Here is a 16,314-nt window from a genome sequence, read left to right on the forward strand (position 1 = left end):
TTATATACCGTATATCTATGTACAGCATTAATTACATTTCGTACTCTATCGATCTTTATTACGTGGTAATATAACAAATAAAATTATTAAGCAATCTGAAGTATTAAGCGTTTATGATGATAATAAGAAAAATTACAGCCGCGTATGATTAAACTCGTACGAAATATTTATCAAGGAAAATACGTAACGCATTTTCCACGTCGAATCCGTGTATCGAAAAACGAAAACGAGAGGAAAGAACCGAGATAAGAGGTCTAAAGCAGCACGCGATCTAATTTGCTTGGTAAGCGAAAGTTGCGCGCTTGTTAGCTTAAAAACAAAAAAGGGCAGAAAAATAAATAAAGGAACAGGAAATAAAACAAGCGGAAGAAAGAGTAATGATTTTAACGAGCTCGGGAAAAAAGGAAGTCTGCGCCAGCGCGTGGCTACCTTTCTTTATTGGAATATTCGTGGACGCGTGAGAGAATGTTTAAAAACGAAAAATATCTTACACGGCCTATCTCGATTAATCCGACAGACACTTTGTCCCGTAGAATGTTTTCCTTTTTTTCTTCGTCGTGGCGCTCTATTAAAAAGTCCTTAGCCTTCTTTGCGCGATAGTCGAAACTTCCGACCCGTCCTTTGACACCGTCAGAAGCGGAAGTTTCGCGCACAAGCTGCGCAAAAGCTCTCTTTGAACGGGCCAGACCGTTCCGATAATGAAACGAGAGTATAAGTTAAATTGAGAAGACTCTTGTACCGTTTCGTTCGTCTGCCTGTCGTCTCGTTTTCTACGATAATTATCGTTGTGTCTTTGAAAAGCTCTTTGATATTTATACTTCTCATAAAACGACTCTTGTTCGTGCTCGCCTTTTTTTTGGTAAAAGCAGAAGCAAAGCATATAACGCATGCAGAAAAACACGTCTTTTTTTCTTAATTGGAGAGTTGTAATATTTTAGGTATAATATTTAAAAATGAAGTAACGTAGGTATATGTATATATATCTGTGATTGGTTCGTAAAGTGATAATGATAATTGAAGAGCCACGGTAGGTATTATTTTTCTCTTATTTTTCTCTTTGGAGAGTTCCTATACTACGGTAGTGAAAGTAATAATTTGTTCTCGAAAGAGTACGAGAAGAGATGGAAAATGGAGGTAATTGGAAAATTGAAAGATGTTCGGTGTTTTGTTTCGAGAATTTTCAAGCTATTAACGAGGCAGCAATTGATTCTTGAAAGGTTATAAGGGAAAACTGCAAATTGTAAAACGATGAAAATTAATAATAGATCGCGTTTCGTTCCAAATATTTCGCAACCTATAAGACTAAAGTAAGTGGTTACTAAATAGTTACAATATCAATAGGAATTAATAACCGAAAAAATTGAAAAAATACGCTTTCATTTGACGTTTACATTTGACGTTTAAAGATATATTCATGTGTCTGATATACACCTACGTTAAAAAAGAAATATTAAAAATTACACAAAGGAATTTTTCTCTTTTTGGTATTTAAATTGCATCGACTGTATGGTTATTATTCAGTAAAACGGAAAAAGATTACTGGATAGATAATATCAAACGAATGGGATTTAACAAACAGCATAGGCAGGCACTTCCCTATAAACGCAGTACGTGTATGAAATTCGTATTCGTGCACGATAGGCGTACATACAAAGTACAATAAACGTCCTGAACTTGGCGAATGAAAAGAAAGGAATCGTAACCATATGTCGTACGTAGAAGTGCCATAAATCGTCGGATCTTGGGCTCGGCTCAGCTTCAATCCAAGTCCCCATAAAACCACTGGAATTATGCTTATATGCATCCGTCACATTACAAAGTGAAGTTGGAAATTTTATAAAATATCGCCAACGAATTCAACCTCGTTCCAGTATTCATGGCTACACCAATGTGCTTTCCTAGACACAATTTTTAAACCACCGTGCAGTTCTTAAGACTCGATGTATTGTTATCGCGCGTGGCATTATTAATTCGACAAAACGATCGGCTGTTTTATTTTACCGATTGCCAACCATTTATTAGTCGTAAATATGTCAGGTGCAAAATATTATGCACTATATATCCGTACATCAGGTATTACGTTATTGCATGAAAGAATTGAATAAACTTGCCAATCATTTATTAGTCGTAAATATGTCAGACGTAAAATACTATGCACCATATATCCGTACATCAAGTATTACGTTATTGAATGGAAGAATTGAATAAGCTTGCCAATCATTTATTAGTCGTAAATACGTCAGGTGTAGAGTACTATGCACTACGTATCCGTACATCAGGTAGTACGTTATTGGATGGAAGAATTGAATAAACTTGCCAATCATATATTAGTTGTAGATACGTCAGGTGTAGAGTACTATGCACTACGTATCCGTACATCAGGTAGTACGTTATTGGATGGAAGAATTGAATAAACTTGCCAATCATATATTAGTTGTAGATACGTCAGGTGTAGAGTACTATGCACTACGTATCCGTACATCAGGTAGTACGTTATTGGATGGAAGAATTGAATAAACTTGCCAATCATATATTAGTTGTAGATACGTCAGGTGTAGAGTACTATGCACTACGTATCCGTACATCAGGTAGTACGTTATTGGATGGAAGAATTGAATAAACTTGCCAATCATATATTAGTTGTAGATACGTCAGGTGTAGAGTACTATGCACTACGTATCCGTACATCAGGTAGTACGTTATTGGATGGAAGAATTGAATAAACTTGCCAATCATATATTAGTTGTAGATACGTCAGGTGTAGAGTACTATGCACTACGTATCCGTACATCAGGTAGTACGTTATTGGATGGAAGAATTGAATAAACTTGCCAATCATATATTAGTTGTAGATACGTCAGGTGTAGAGTACTATGCACTACGTATCCGTACATCAGGTAGTACGTTATTGGATGGAAGAATTGAATAAACTTGCCAATCATATATTAGTTGTAGATACGTCAGGTGTAGAGTACTATGCACTACGTATCCGTACATCAGGTAGTACGTTATTGGATGGAAGAATTGAATAAACTTGCCAATCATATATTAGTTGTAGATACGTCAGGTGTAGAGTACTATGCACTACGTATCCGTACATCAGATAGTACGTTATTGAATGGAAGGATTGAATAAACTTGCCAATCATATATTAGTTGTAGATACGTCAGGTGTAGAGTACTATGCACTACGTATCCGTACATCAGGTAGTACGTTATTGAATAGGAGAATTGAATGAACTCTAGAGTATTTAATAAAGTGAATTTAATTTAAGAATTTAATAAATTCAAATTTCAGTTAAACTTACAAAAGTCTATGAGATTTATATATATTAAAAAACCAAGTTCGTTAAGACTCATTTGAATGATAATCTCAAACCTACCTAATATTAAAAATATTAAACTACAATTGCTAGCATAATTTACGTAACTCGTTATTTCGTCTAACAGATTCTTTTCTCCAGAAAACTTCTCGTATTCTTTAGAAGTGAAAAAGAACGAGTAGAATTTTCGTATAGATCTGATAAATATTACCAGCTATTATCCTTAAAATGTCAAAAGCTATCATAAATTTCCCGAAAACGTGCTCCATCTGCCGGCATCGTAAACAAATACGTTTCAGCCCATATCGAAGAACTCTCTCGTTACCTTTGACTCCGTCGCATCCCCACAAATGCCAAACACGTAGCATTATGTACACACTACGGTATCGTTTCTCAAAGAGCGGTTCCCAAAACCTATTTTCATAAAGGTCGAACGTTGCTTCGTCGTCGTTATTCGTGCTTAGGGCTGCATCTTTCGTTGGTAAACGAAACGGTTAAACAAAGGACGACGAAAGAAAAAAAAAAAAAAAGAATGGAAAGGGAAAATAAAAGTTGATGCGGAATCGAACCAGGGGACGAAACGACAAGTCGCGTGCCCCCTGTAAAATAATCCGCAAACAGAGCGATCACGATGGCACGCGCGTGGTTCTGATCCCTACCCTATATCGGCGATCACGGAGGGTTAATTCCTTGCCCTTGAATTACGAACGCGTTTTCGACAGTGTCCGGAAGATTTACGCGCTCGTAAAAGGCATAGAAACTATCCATTTTCGGAGGATCGGTCGAACAACCGTCACGAAGTCGAGCATTACGGTGCGGAATGTAAACGAGACTGCTTAAAAGATTCACGAAGCAACGTTTCCACCCTGCAAGATATACGAATCTCCCTTCTGTGTCCCTTTCTCTGTTGCAGACGTTGTCTAGGTTTTGTTTTTATGTTTAATGAACCCGCTGCTTTGTATCGATGCACTTTTGTTCCGAGACCATAGTCTGAGAGCTTACGCCACTGAATGTCTTTTTAACGATGGCTTTAACGAAGTAAGAGACGAAATAAGTTACATTAGCGAGGCGTAAATGTTACATTTATAGATTAAACTAATAAATTATATGGAAAATGTGTTGAGCTTGAAATTTTATCGTAGGGCAGAATTCTCTTCGTACACTCGACTCTGAATAATTAAATGACAAATATTTGAAACCCCTTTGAAATTCTTTCTCGAATTTCCTGTCAAAATTGAACGTTCGTACACGTAAATTTATGAAAATCTGGTTATTGAGTTTTCCTGCCTGTCGATGAGCCCTGTCACTTATGCACGATTTATCAAAACTGTCGTTTTTAGAGTGTTTTTTCCGAGCAAACCCCTTCATGCGGACCAGTTCTCATTCATTAGCTTACACGTTTGCTGTTTATTAACAACGCGTGCATTATAGCCGTTTCGACAAATATTTACAAGCCCGTCGTTGACAAATGGAACATCATTTCGAGCGTCCATTACGCGAAATGAAACATTCTGATTTTAAGCGTGACTTTAATAAATTTCCCGTGTGGAAAGCTCGTTGCCTGCTCGCTTGTACAAATATACAACATGAGTTACACATATAGACGCAGAAACACCATTAATGTAATTCGATTAAGCTGGCCATTTTTTTTCGTAGCAATTTCCAAAATTTCCGCTATGTCGTTGTCAGGTAAATCGAAATTGTGGAAACTTCTCCTTGTCTAACGTTTGTCTAAAATCGACGCTGAATTTCTTGAAAATGTTTTAATTACGCTACTGTGATAACACTTTTACTTGTAAATAAAACCAAAAAATTCAACGTATAAGAAAGCGGAAAATTAAAAATGTCCTAGTACAATGAACGATGAAACAAAACGTGCATTAGTACAACGAATCAAATGACTCCAAGTTTTCCAAACGAGATAATCAATTTTGAAACAACTGAAAGACGAGTCGAAAATATTCGAAGGTTTTCTTGATTCTTTACTTACAACGCCAAAGAGTTTCCCACAGATACGAATAAAATTAGCAAACTAATCGCATCAAAAACAAAGAATCAATCAACAAAATTCTACGTCGATACGCTGGAACGAGTGCCAAGTAAACTGGGTAAAAGGAATTCTCGTTTCAAACGAGCACGCCCGCAACCATCCTCGGAAGAAAGAAAAGCCTCACCTCTGTCGAGTTTCGCATTGTTCGTGTAAAAAGCAAAACAAAACCCGATCGAGCGGACAGAAGACGAAGAAGCGAGGAAAACAGAACATTTTCACCCTCGCTGTTGCGCAAGAGCATAATCAGCTCAAACAACGAACGAGCACTCGTTTGCGAGGGAAGTCAAAATGCAGCGGACACGCGTACAGAGAGAGAGAGAGAGAGAGAGAGAGAAGTAGAGAACAAAATAAAATAAAACATGAAAAAACACAGACAGAGAGGTTCCGTGGCGGTATGGTAGTTCGTGGCGAGAATAGGCGTCCGGCCGTGTCCCTGTATGACGTAATCCGTTCCATTTATTAAGAGGCGATCCCCCATTGTTTCACGGTGAGTCGCGAGGCGACACAATGCGTCTCGATGCGAGCCACATGGCGTCGTCGATCGGCTTACACACAGTTTTCTGTGTGTACGCGTGCTTGCATACGCCACACGATCTCGTGGGAAATACGCATTCCCTCTCTTTTCGCCTGTTGTCTGTCTGCGTTCGGCTGCGAAACGCGCGAAAGGGTTGAGACAAGTCGGTTGCCGAGAGGGTCGAACGATTCGAGCGGACGTTAAGCGGGATCCGCTCGAGAATTCGGACTTTTTCGACGGAAAAACAATGTACCGAGAACCGTTTTTGTATACACACGGTAGATACGGTGTGTACGTTCAGAAAAGAGTTGAACGAGGATAGCGAAGCGTCGCGTCGCGGTGCACACCCGGGACGCTGCCCTCCGTGGGACACGTTGTAAATCCTCCGACAGTCGCGGTCGTTAATAATTGAAATGGGAAAACTGGCGAGTGTCGACCGAAAAATCGAACCGAACGAAGGAACGTAGCGAAGAGAAACGTAGCGATGCAATACCGACGGTTTAACGAGAGATTTCTAAGTTTCAGTGGGGTGAGCGTTGCTTTAATCGTAATAGAAAGAAGTTTCGATGGATAATTATAGCGAAATGTGAATAACTGTGTTTTTGCAATTTTGTTTCTTTCGAACAACTTCGTTTTATTTATTCCGTGCTTACGACATATTTCAAACGAAAGATCGAACATTGTGCCACGCGATATAGTGGTGCATGTTGAGGTTGACTGATAGAGGAACGAGTGGATGAATTTGTAATAGAAAAGTATAAACAAGTATAGGTATAAGTACAGGTGTAGTGTATGCTGATTCAAATCTTCACTCTTTCAGTGTCACAATACAATAGGAAGGGCACAATAATATGCACCTCTCCTTGTTTTATATTTTTGTTTAACTTAAATTCTATTCCCTTCGTAACATTCGATCTCCAGGTCACGGATATATGAAAGAAAAGGTGTAAAGTTTTTCAACTATATTTACAGCAAAGAACATTACTACAAAATTAACCTTGGTATGTAGCTCTAGCTGAAGGCTACAAGAAACAGCAATAGAAATCTACTTATAGCTTTTTTGTTTCTAGACCTTGTAACCCAAAACAAAATATATATTCAAGGGCACAATAATATGCACCTCTCCTTGTTTTGTATTTTTGTTTAACTAAATTCTATTCTCTTGGTAAAAGAAAAGGTGTAGAGTTTTTCTCCAAGTAATTACTTCAACACTATAGAATAACTCGATATAGCGACTCGTTCCTAATCGAGTTTTATTAATCGGTTTAGGCGATCGATCTGGAAAAGAATATTTCGATCCCCCTTGGTATTCGTGACGTTCGAAAACATTTTCCTTTCAACGATGACCGTCAGAGCGTAGGTAATAACGGTCGCTAAAGAATCGTGGCTTTTTGCGTTCTGGACCGGTTTCAATAACACCTCGACCACGCACGCGATAAACGGGATGGCAATGTTACTCGATGATCGAGATCTGAATTTCAAATCCACTAGAAGACTCCTACCACGGTATCGAAGATGATAATGACACCTGGGATCGCGAGAATGAAATTATTCGAGGGCTACGTGACACGATGGCGTCGCAGCATCGGCCAAATGGGAACGTTTCAACGACATTGCGTTTCGATTGTTCCTCTACTCTGGATCATATTAGAAACTGATAGTTCTTTTTTCTTCAGAAACCGTTATTTCTTATTTTGTATCGATTCGAAGATACAATTCCAAAGGTTAGTTTCGTACGGTTGTGTCTTGAATGATAAAATTTTTAATTTTCCTAGAGATCCGTGAATTTTTATAAGAATTTTTATAAAAATTTTTATAAGACAACCGTAAGAAAGTTTTCGTTTCGTTTTATTTCGTTAAAGACATCTAATTCATTTTTATAAACAATAAAAAAAGGAAGTTACGATATGTTTTAGCAGAAGACTTTTTTTATTATATGCTTATTAATCACCGAAGATACTAATGATACGTCGAATAGCAGATATTTATGAAAATATTTGAATTCTATCGTAAAGCTGAGAACATATTTAACAGCATCAGAGAACCGTGAAATTTCAGTTACAATATTGTACAAATATTGAATTTTCTGGATGGAAATATTGAGAGTTTGTACGAACTTGCGTTGCCAAACGTGTTTTATTTTTTAATTAACGTTGCTATTTTGTTTTCAAATACACGTAATTTAAACGAGCCTTTATCCACGAGACGCAAAATAACCCGGAGTTGATCGATCAGTTATTTGCTTGGTTAATGTAGAGTAAAAAGTATCGCGTAATTCTAGTCACGTTTGATTGGAATTTTTTCTATGAAAAAATAAAATCTCAAACGCCATGAAAAGGGTAGTTTCTCGAACCTATTCCAATCACGAACAACATTTCCAGCGTAAGAAAAATACCGGAGAAACAATGAAATCGTGGGTACATTAAACATTAGTATCCAATAAACGGATCTTACTTTCTGTCGCCACGAAATCGATCTAGCTTTCGTATTTTTTCTACGATTCACGTAAAAATCAATGATTCGTATTACGAATTTCTGAACTGAAATTTGTATCGCCCCCTTCGACCAATTAATAAAATTCAAACTCTCCAAAATGATGAAATTTAAGTAAGATATCGTGGAACAATCGAGCAAAATTCAGTATAGAACTAACGGCAGAAAATTCTCTTCCTACGTCTGATGATTTTCCATAAGTTCCAAAAGCTTTGAAAATCTGTCAAACCTCCGACGCTTAATTATCCGAAATCTACGCTGATCTATGATGAAATCCTCGTATCGATGGCTGGAAAATCGTGCAAACAGTTGCGAAGCCTGGCGATCAACAACGAAGTTACCGGCATCGTTCCGTAGAATCGTTTTCAATTAATTTATTTTCAAAAATAAACACGTCGCTGCGAATCAACGCGATTAATCACCGAATTAACGCCAAAGACCCACGCTCCGTTCGTTGCGGCTTCGTTTCAATTTAGATGGACCTGCCAACGTTCGACTAGTTCAGCTTGCGTTCTTTTGGCACGTCGAAAACGCAGCGGACAGCGTTAGAAGTATTCGAAACATGCAGGAAACGTAAATTATTTCTCCTGGGCATGAATTCGACGAATCGACCTTCGATTATTGTGCATATCTCGGTTAAACCAGCGTATTTTGTTTTACAGAGGATAAATGAAAGGAAGAATAACGTATAAACAAACAAAAAGTGGAGTCGTGTTTGCTTTTTTTTGTGACAAGGGATCGTACTGGGAGGTGGAAAATATTACATTTGGCATTGTTTAATTTATTTGGTAAAACTTTTCCTTGAGAGAATTCTAAATAATTTTTGCTGCCGGTATCGAAAGTTTAAAGTTTGAAATTGGCGATTAATTCATCGGAGAAATGTCTTTTGCCTGAAATTGAAGTGTTTAAATTTTCCATCGACATTGTCACTTGTAAAACGCAAAGGAAGGGGAAAATTTGACGAGTTTCGAAACGTTCAATTAAAAGCTGAAACGCGCCGTGTCAAGACCCCTTTAAACTCCACCACGAGGTATGCAGACCGCGTTTTAAAGAGCCGCGATTTATAGCGACGATTCGATTTATCGCAACGAAACAATGCGCGTCTGCGCTCGTCTTGCTCCCTTTTATTTGTTAACAAATGGGCTGGGCCAGGCTTATGCGTTGACAAACGCGTTTCATGTGTTCCAGCGGTTTTTTGGTACGAATTCACGGGTGCATTGAAGCGACACTGACATTAAACAAAAAAAACAATAATCCCAAAAATTGCACTTCGTTGAAAGTCACTTATTCTACCTATAGAAATTTTTAATCAAAATATTAAACAGCTATAGCAAATTTGATATCTGCAAGCTGCCCAATCGAAGGATAATCGTTGAATGGAGTTAACAAATATTTACAATTACAATACGCGAATGAGATAGATTTTCGAACGGAGAATGTTTCGCGTTTAACATTTTCAACGTTACAGTGCAAACAAAATCGAAAAATTCATATTTATTCGCTTTTCATTTCAGTTGTATCAATTTACTACGACGAATATTAAAACTTAAGTTTATAATAACAAGCTGAATTTTCAAATGCACCTTATGGTAAAAAATATTTAACATCGCAGCTTCGATAGCATACGAAAATTAAGGGAGAGATTAAAGTTGCTATAAGTTCCGGTTACTATACATGTTTATTAATTCACCACCAATACTAAGATTTTAGAACACAAACGTTGTAAAGAAGATTAATCAACCACAAACTGCATCCTGCTAGACCGCAAGGATTCAACCGATGACCTATTCTCTCTTCACAACCTTCCCATTTCCCTACTTTTCAATACATCAATACCTTCGTCTATCCATCAACCACCCAACAACAATATCCCCCACAACTCACCCTCGCATCACTTCACCCTCCTCGACGTCCACTTTTATCTAGCTCACTGCTTCGGTATATATTAGACCAACGAAACCACCACGCTCAGGTAACCTCGTTAAACTCTGCTCAATCCTTTTCTAACAATAACGTAACCAGACTGGCTCAAAAAAAAGGGGTAGAAGACGCATCTGGTCGGATTAGAATCTGACCTCCGTAATCGCTTTAAAACCAACGGTTAATTTATTCGCGGCGTTCCTGGGCCTGAGGGTTCGGCGGCCACTCTTCCGGTAGAAAAATCATCGAGTTCTTCAAACCAGCTGAGCCTTATGAATATTTAGCTGTAGCTGAGAAGTATGAATATTTCAATTGCCGATTCGTCCGTAGCTGAATGAAGTAATATATTCGCGACTAATTTAATTATTTCCGATTTTCGTTTGGAAAGTATTTTTATTTCGAAATAATTGACACCAAGAACGTGCTGTCACACCTGAAAAATCATAGAAACCTTCGACTTTCAACAACCACCGACAACATCCACAATTTTCATCGACAAATATCATCGTTATTTGCGTATCTCCTGTAAATCCAACGATTTGCCGAATATCCTCCTACCCCGACCTATCCATTCAAGCTCAGAAATCTCTCTTACTCGTCCATTCATATGGAATTAACAAATCCGCAAGCTGTGCTATCGATTCATCCGTTGGGTCCGCATCTCGAACGTCGGCCATCCGACACGCAGGAACTTCCTGTGGACGCGTTCGACCGTAATATCAGCGACATGATAATTTCTGCCGCCTCCTCGGAGGAGCTGCCCCAGATGACTAGACGAAAGAACGAAACGACCGGCCAAACGAAGGAAAAGGAACACACTCATCGAGATTCAAGTGGTCTCGTCGCAGCTCGAGTATCACGACGCCTCGATCGATATTCCCTCGACGGCGTACGCCAACCGCAAATTTCTAATGTACGATCACTGTGTAAGTGGAAAGATAAGAAGTGGAAGGAATGCTGGCCAAATTGATCATGGCGTGAGTAATCAATTTTTTTTTTTTTACACGATTGCGAGGCGGATGGGGTATACGAATTTTTTACATTAGTCGAAACTGTTATATCGGTAGGATCAGTGTATGAGCGGAAAAGCGAGAAATTTGATAACCGATAGTCTGATCGATCATAGCGTAATAGGTCTGTCTATTTTCTTTCGTACAACCGCGAAGACAGGCTACAGCAATTTGTTTTTAACGGCAGCAACTGTAATGTAAATACGATGACGGTTTTTCTCGACTATTCTTCGCAAAAGTATCTTAAAAATATCAATTTTCTGTGGTGAAAAGTTTGTAAACTAATATCTTCCAACAATTGTATCGCTTTAAAGAAACGCTTCTTCTCCGATGGAAAATTTTAAGAGGATAAGATTCTGATATTTTTCTGTGGAATTTCAAAGACTTCGATGTGACCAGGATATTCTAGCGTGTAAAGGCTAGCCTGAGCGTACCACTGTAGTTGACAGAGCCTCATTTCTCTTTCTGATTCACCCCTTGCTTCGCTGTTTCGACGATTGATGGATGATTTTCGAACAGGTCAAGCTAAAGCGCATCATTCGATGGCTAAAAATCGATCGCTGATCATGACAGCTCGAAATTCAGCCGAGCAAAGAGAAACTATCCCGCCGATTGTTTCCCCTGTCAAGGAAAACTATCTGAAAATCGAGAGGGAAACGGTTTTCCTGTACTTTTTGTTCCCTGCTGTCGGAAAAGGCGATCAAACACATGTGGCAGGAAAAATCAACGTGAAAACGCATTGAAAAATTTCCTCGATTGCAAAATATTCAGCGCAGTGGTATTTACCGAAGCTCAAGATTGATCGATTATAATTTTAATGCAAAAACCATTACATTCTATTATTTTTTCCTACTACTCCATTTAATTTATTTCCAATTGAAAAATCGTAAGTTTGTTTCAGGATTTCTAAATTTATTTCAGAATTTTGATCGATCGTAATTTCAACAGCGATGGTGTTTTACAATTATAACGCTACGTCTACGTATTTTATTCCATGTTGCGTTTTATACGAAAGATTTCACATATATCGTTCCATCTTTTACTTCGTTTTCCTACGATTTTTATACCTTTTGTACTTTTTACTTGCTTTAGATATTTTTTACACAGTACACAAAGTCGAATAATAAATAACGATGGATGAGTGAACACGCTTCAAATGGAAATTTTTACCACGAGCATAAGTGACTTTCACGATGGTAGTCCCTCGATGTTGATCATTTTTCCGCGATCGGTTAAGGGTAGTGTCCCGTGATCGAGAGTTTGATATAAGCTAATGACGCGCTTGACGAACGATCATCCATCTCGTTTTAATCGATATCGTTCATGGAGACAGCGACGAGCAACGACGCTATTGCATTAACACATTAAAATGTCAACCTGTCGATAAGATGGAGCGTATAAACTTTTGATCAATCTAAGAGACACGTTCAACGAACGACGCCGATGAATTGAATCCTGTTAAAGTAATAATATATAACGTTTTATTAAACACAAAATTTATATGTAACAGAGTAACTTGAAGTATTAACGTACACCGCCCTATTCTCTTATACGTCTCAAACAACAACGAATTTGTTTTATTGCACATTCATTCATTCAACGCATACGCGATGCGCTCGTCTCGTGATGTTTTCCTTTTGTCTTCCTCTCTTTCATTCACCGCTCGTGCAATACAGACGTACACACATTTCTTTTCTAACAAAAGCAACTATTAAAAAATTCTCGAGAAATAGCTAACATGCTTTAACATCTTTTTAATATCATGCACTCGGAAAATGGAGGACTTATGGCGTAGGAGATGAAAACGACTAGTATTCGAAATTTGATGAACAAACTAGCTGTTGATCCATCTTCGATCGATCTGAGTAGGTTCGATATACAAAAATTTCAAAAATAATTCGTAAAACTAAAATTCTTGATCAGATAATTTCGTATCATAATAATACAGCACAATATAAAAATCCTATTGAAGTGGATATAATTAAAAATATTCGATAAACGAAAATGTTGAAAACAACGTGCATGAGCTAAAATATTAGAATATGGTGCGATGTAATACGTATAATATAAGCACCTGTAATATATCATTACAATATAAAAATCTAATTTGAATGTTGAAGAATATTCAACAGACAGACGTCGCAAAAGTAATCGACAAAAGTGAATTTAATAATACCACGGCAAAAACGTAATACAGCTTTCTTAATTATAATTTCTCAGCGCAATAACCACCTGCAATCAAGGTAATTAGTACACGATAGCGATCACAATCCAACAAACGAAATCGGTTCACGCGCTCGCTTTATCTAACCCACCGTAAAAATTCAGCCTCCACCATCACCGTACCGCAAACCATCCCACCAATTCTTCCAACCCCGTGATACACACGCGCGTCATTCCTAAGAGGAACGGTCGACGCTACGTTCGTTTCGTCGAATCGCATCCCTCGATCGCTACCCCTGCATCGCATCGCGTTCCAATTAGCGCGCTCGAATCGCGCCACCAGCGCGAAAGCGAAGCGGAGACTGCACGCGCACCCGGTAGGCAGAAAAACACGGCGTGTCCCTAGACGAAACAACAATGGTCCGTTGATTTTGCATTCGCTGCGGAGAGGGTTTGCCCCTCGTACCCCATCGTACGTCTGCGCCCTTTCCACTAAACTAAACTCTCCCCCTCCGTCATCGGTCCCTCCACGGTTTTCTTCTCTATTTCTACGTTCATTGTGATCGTGGCCGGTGATTCCTAGCGTCGATGTTTTGACGTAATCCCATAAAGCGCGTTATTCTTGTGTAAATAGCCGTTCGGCCGCTGAGGGTTGGTAACCGATACGCGGTCCATAGATAGGGGTGCGTCCGGTCAGTTAATTGCCAAAACGTTGCCACGCACCGACACCGGTGGGAACGAGTTCTGTATCTGGCTGCATGGGATCCCGTTCTTCTACGTTCACGCGACGTTTCCATTCTGTTTATGGGATTCGTGGAAATTGTACGATATTGTAGACTTTCGTTTTTCCTTTTTGTTTAATCTTTTCTTTTTTCTCCCTCCTTCTTTTTTTTTTAGTTTGGACTTTCGCGTGGATGTGCGAGTGAAGGTTGAAGGTTTGAGTATCGGTATAACGTTGAGAGCGGTGGAATTGCGCGTTGATTTTGGTATCGATGGAATTTGTATGTTTAGATGGTGAAGATGTGAGATGTTCGAGATGCAGGAACTTCCATTTGCAGGGGGTTCTGGGAATCGAGCGGAGAAATATTCGGAACGGTATAAAATTTGTCGGAATTCCATGTATTTAATCTTTTGCGTTTTGTACTTTTTAATGGATTAATGGTTAGCGAAAGTTTTTAAATATCGGTGACTAATTAATCGTTGAAATTCTTTGCGCTAGAGAAAGGTTCCGATCGCTTTGAGGAGTGCGATTACATTTAGAAATGCCGAAAACTCTCCGAGATCTTGAAATCATCTGCTGGCCTTGAATTAGAAAAGCCAAGAACCCGAGAGTTGCGAAAGTTCTTGAGCATTGCAATCGCTTAAAATCCTCGAATAGTTCGTTAACTGTCCCAATGAATTTAAAAGGCCTCCAACTTTCCTCCAGAGCCTTGAAAATTTTCGTGTAACCGTGGAACGTTAGAATGTCCGAAGAACTTGAACAAAAACCATCAAACCAGATATTTCAAATCTACGTTTCGAACTACCCCTAACGTCTCGCTATTTAATCCTTCTAATTAAATTGAAAACTCAATTTTCAAACCCTGCTTCGACGCGTGTCACGCAAATTTCTTAGTCTGTAACATTTCCTTCAAAATAAAATTCCCACGCCATTTCTCGCCTCCATTCGTCCCTGAAATCATCTAAATACTATTTCAACGCATGGTTTATGCAGTGTATTTTATAATAATCCCTCGAACGATGTAACCAGCCTACATAATATATGGTGAGAAAGGCTTAACGAATCCGTGGAATGGCTCATGGAGGATCGTCGATGCTTTATGTGTTTGTTTGATTCGATGGAGGGGTGGGGGCAGATTTTCGGAGGCTGGATGGGTTGCTTAATCCCCGTTTCGATGAAATCGAGGGCTGGCGGGGGTCTATTGTAAATAAATTATCGGGATTGAACGAGTCGTCCGAGAGATTTCGTGACTGGGATCGATGTCCCGCACTTTCTTCTCCCCCTTCTCAATGGCGAAACTATAGTCGAGGGTTTGTGGGGTTTTGTATCGTCTCCTGGGGGTGGATTCTCTGGTAACTGTGAAACCGGTACTTGTTTGACTTGTACGCGATTCATTAAATATATTGGCAAAAATTCAAAACATTTCACCTTTTAATTTTTTAATCCTTATTTTTCAAACCTTATCATCTGTTATGGTTATTTCACTATGTACATATTTAAAACGTTTAACTCTGTACTGCATTCTATCAGGTTGTCGGAAAAGTTTCTTTCGTTTCATAAGGTGATAATAGACGAACAACAATTTTTGTTTTATATTATTTTATCGAATCAGGTATTGTCCATTTCGTTATATTTTTATTATTACGTTCGTGCATAATTCAATGAACTAATATAAAACAAAAAACATGGTGCGTCTACTATTTCTTTACAAAACGAAAGCATCTTTTCGGACAACCTAAACTCGATATAAGAATATCGAAACGTACGATACGTTTCGTTCGATCGTGAGGAATATTTAGCAAGGGAAGATTTTATCTCACAGTAGATGCATAATTTTCAGAAGGCTGTAATATGGTGCTTTGGATATTACAGTAATCCGATAGGACACGATGTAACGTATCACGTTTAAAGATAAGGGGTTGAAGATAAGAAGTAGAAGATAAGGTTAGATAAGAAGTTGAAGATCGTATTATAAGTTTTTTATACTTAATACCGCTTATCTTTCGAAAAAAAACTTCGTAATTATTCCAATACGGTGACGCGAAATTATTCATCGACCTAAAGCGATTCTTTTAACAAAAATGCAAACCACATCGCCATTTTTTTTTCTTTTTCCTTTGC

General features: G+C 38.5%; 1 protein-coding gene and 1 long non-coding RNA gene across 2 annotated transcripts in view; one reads left to right on the top strand and one right to left on the bottom strand.

Moving 5' to 3' along the window:
* Positions 1 to 16,314, top strand: part of LOC105680549 (connectin) — a 359,117-nt gene that overhangs the window by 254,311 nt on the left and 88,492 nt on the right. The window lies entirely within an intron of this gene.
* The window catches only part of LOC117152225, a 31,662-nt gene continuing 31,101 nt past the window's right edge, over positions 15,754 to 16,314 (bottom strand). Inside the window, exon 4 of the long non-coding RNA XR_004462545.1 lies at positions 15,754 to 15,933. This is a non-coding gene — a long non-coding RNA (uncharacterized LOC117152225). The remainder of the gene's footprint in view (positions 15,934 to 16,314) is intronic.

Source organism: Bombus impatiens, unplaced genomic scaffold (assembly GCF_000188095.3).
Source record: "Bombus impatiens unplaced genomic scaffold, BIMP_2.2 scf_0010, whole genome shotgun sequence".
Lineage (NCBI taxonomy): Eukaryota > Metazoa > Arthropoda > Insecta > Hymenoptera > Apidae > Bombus > Bombus impatiens.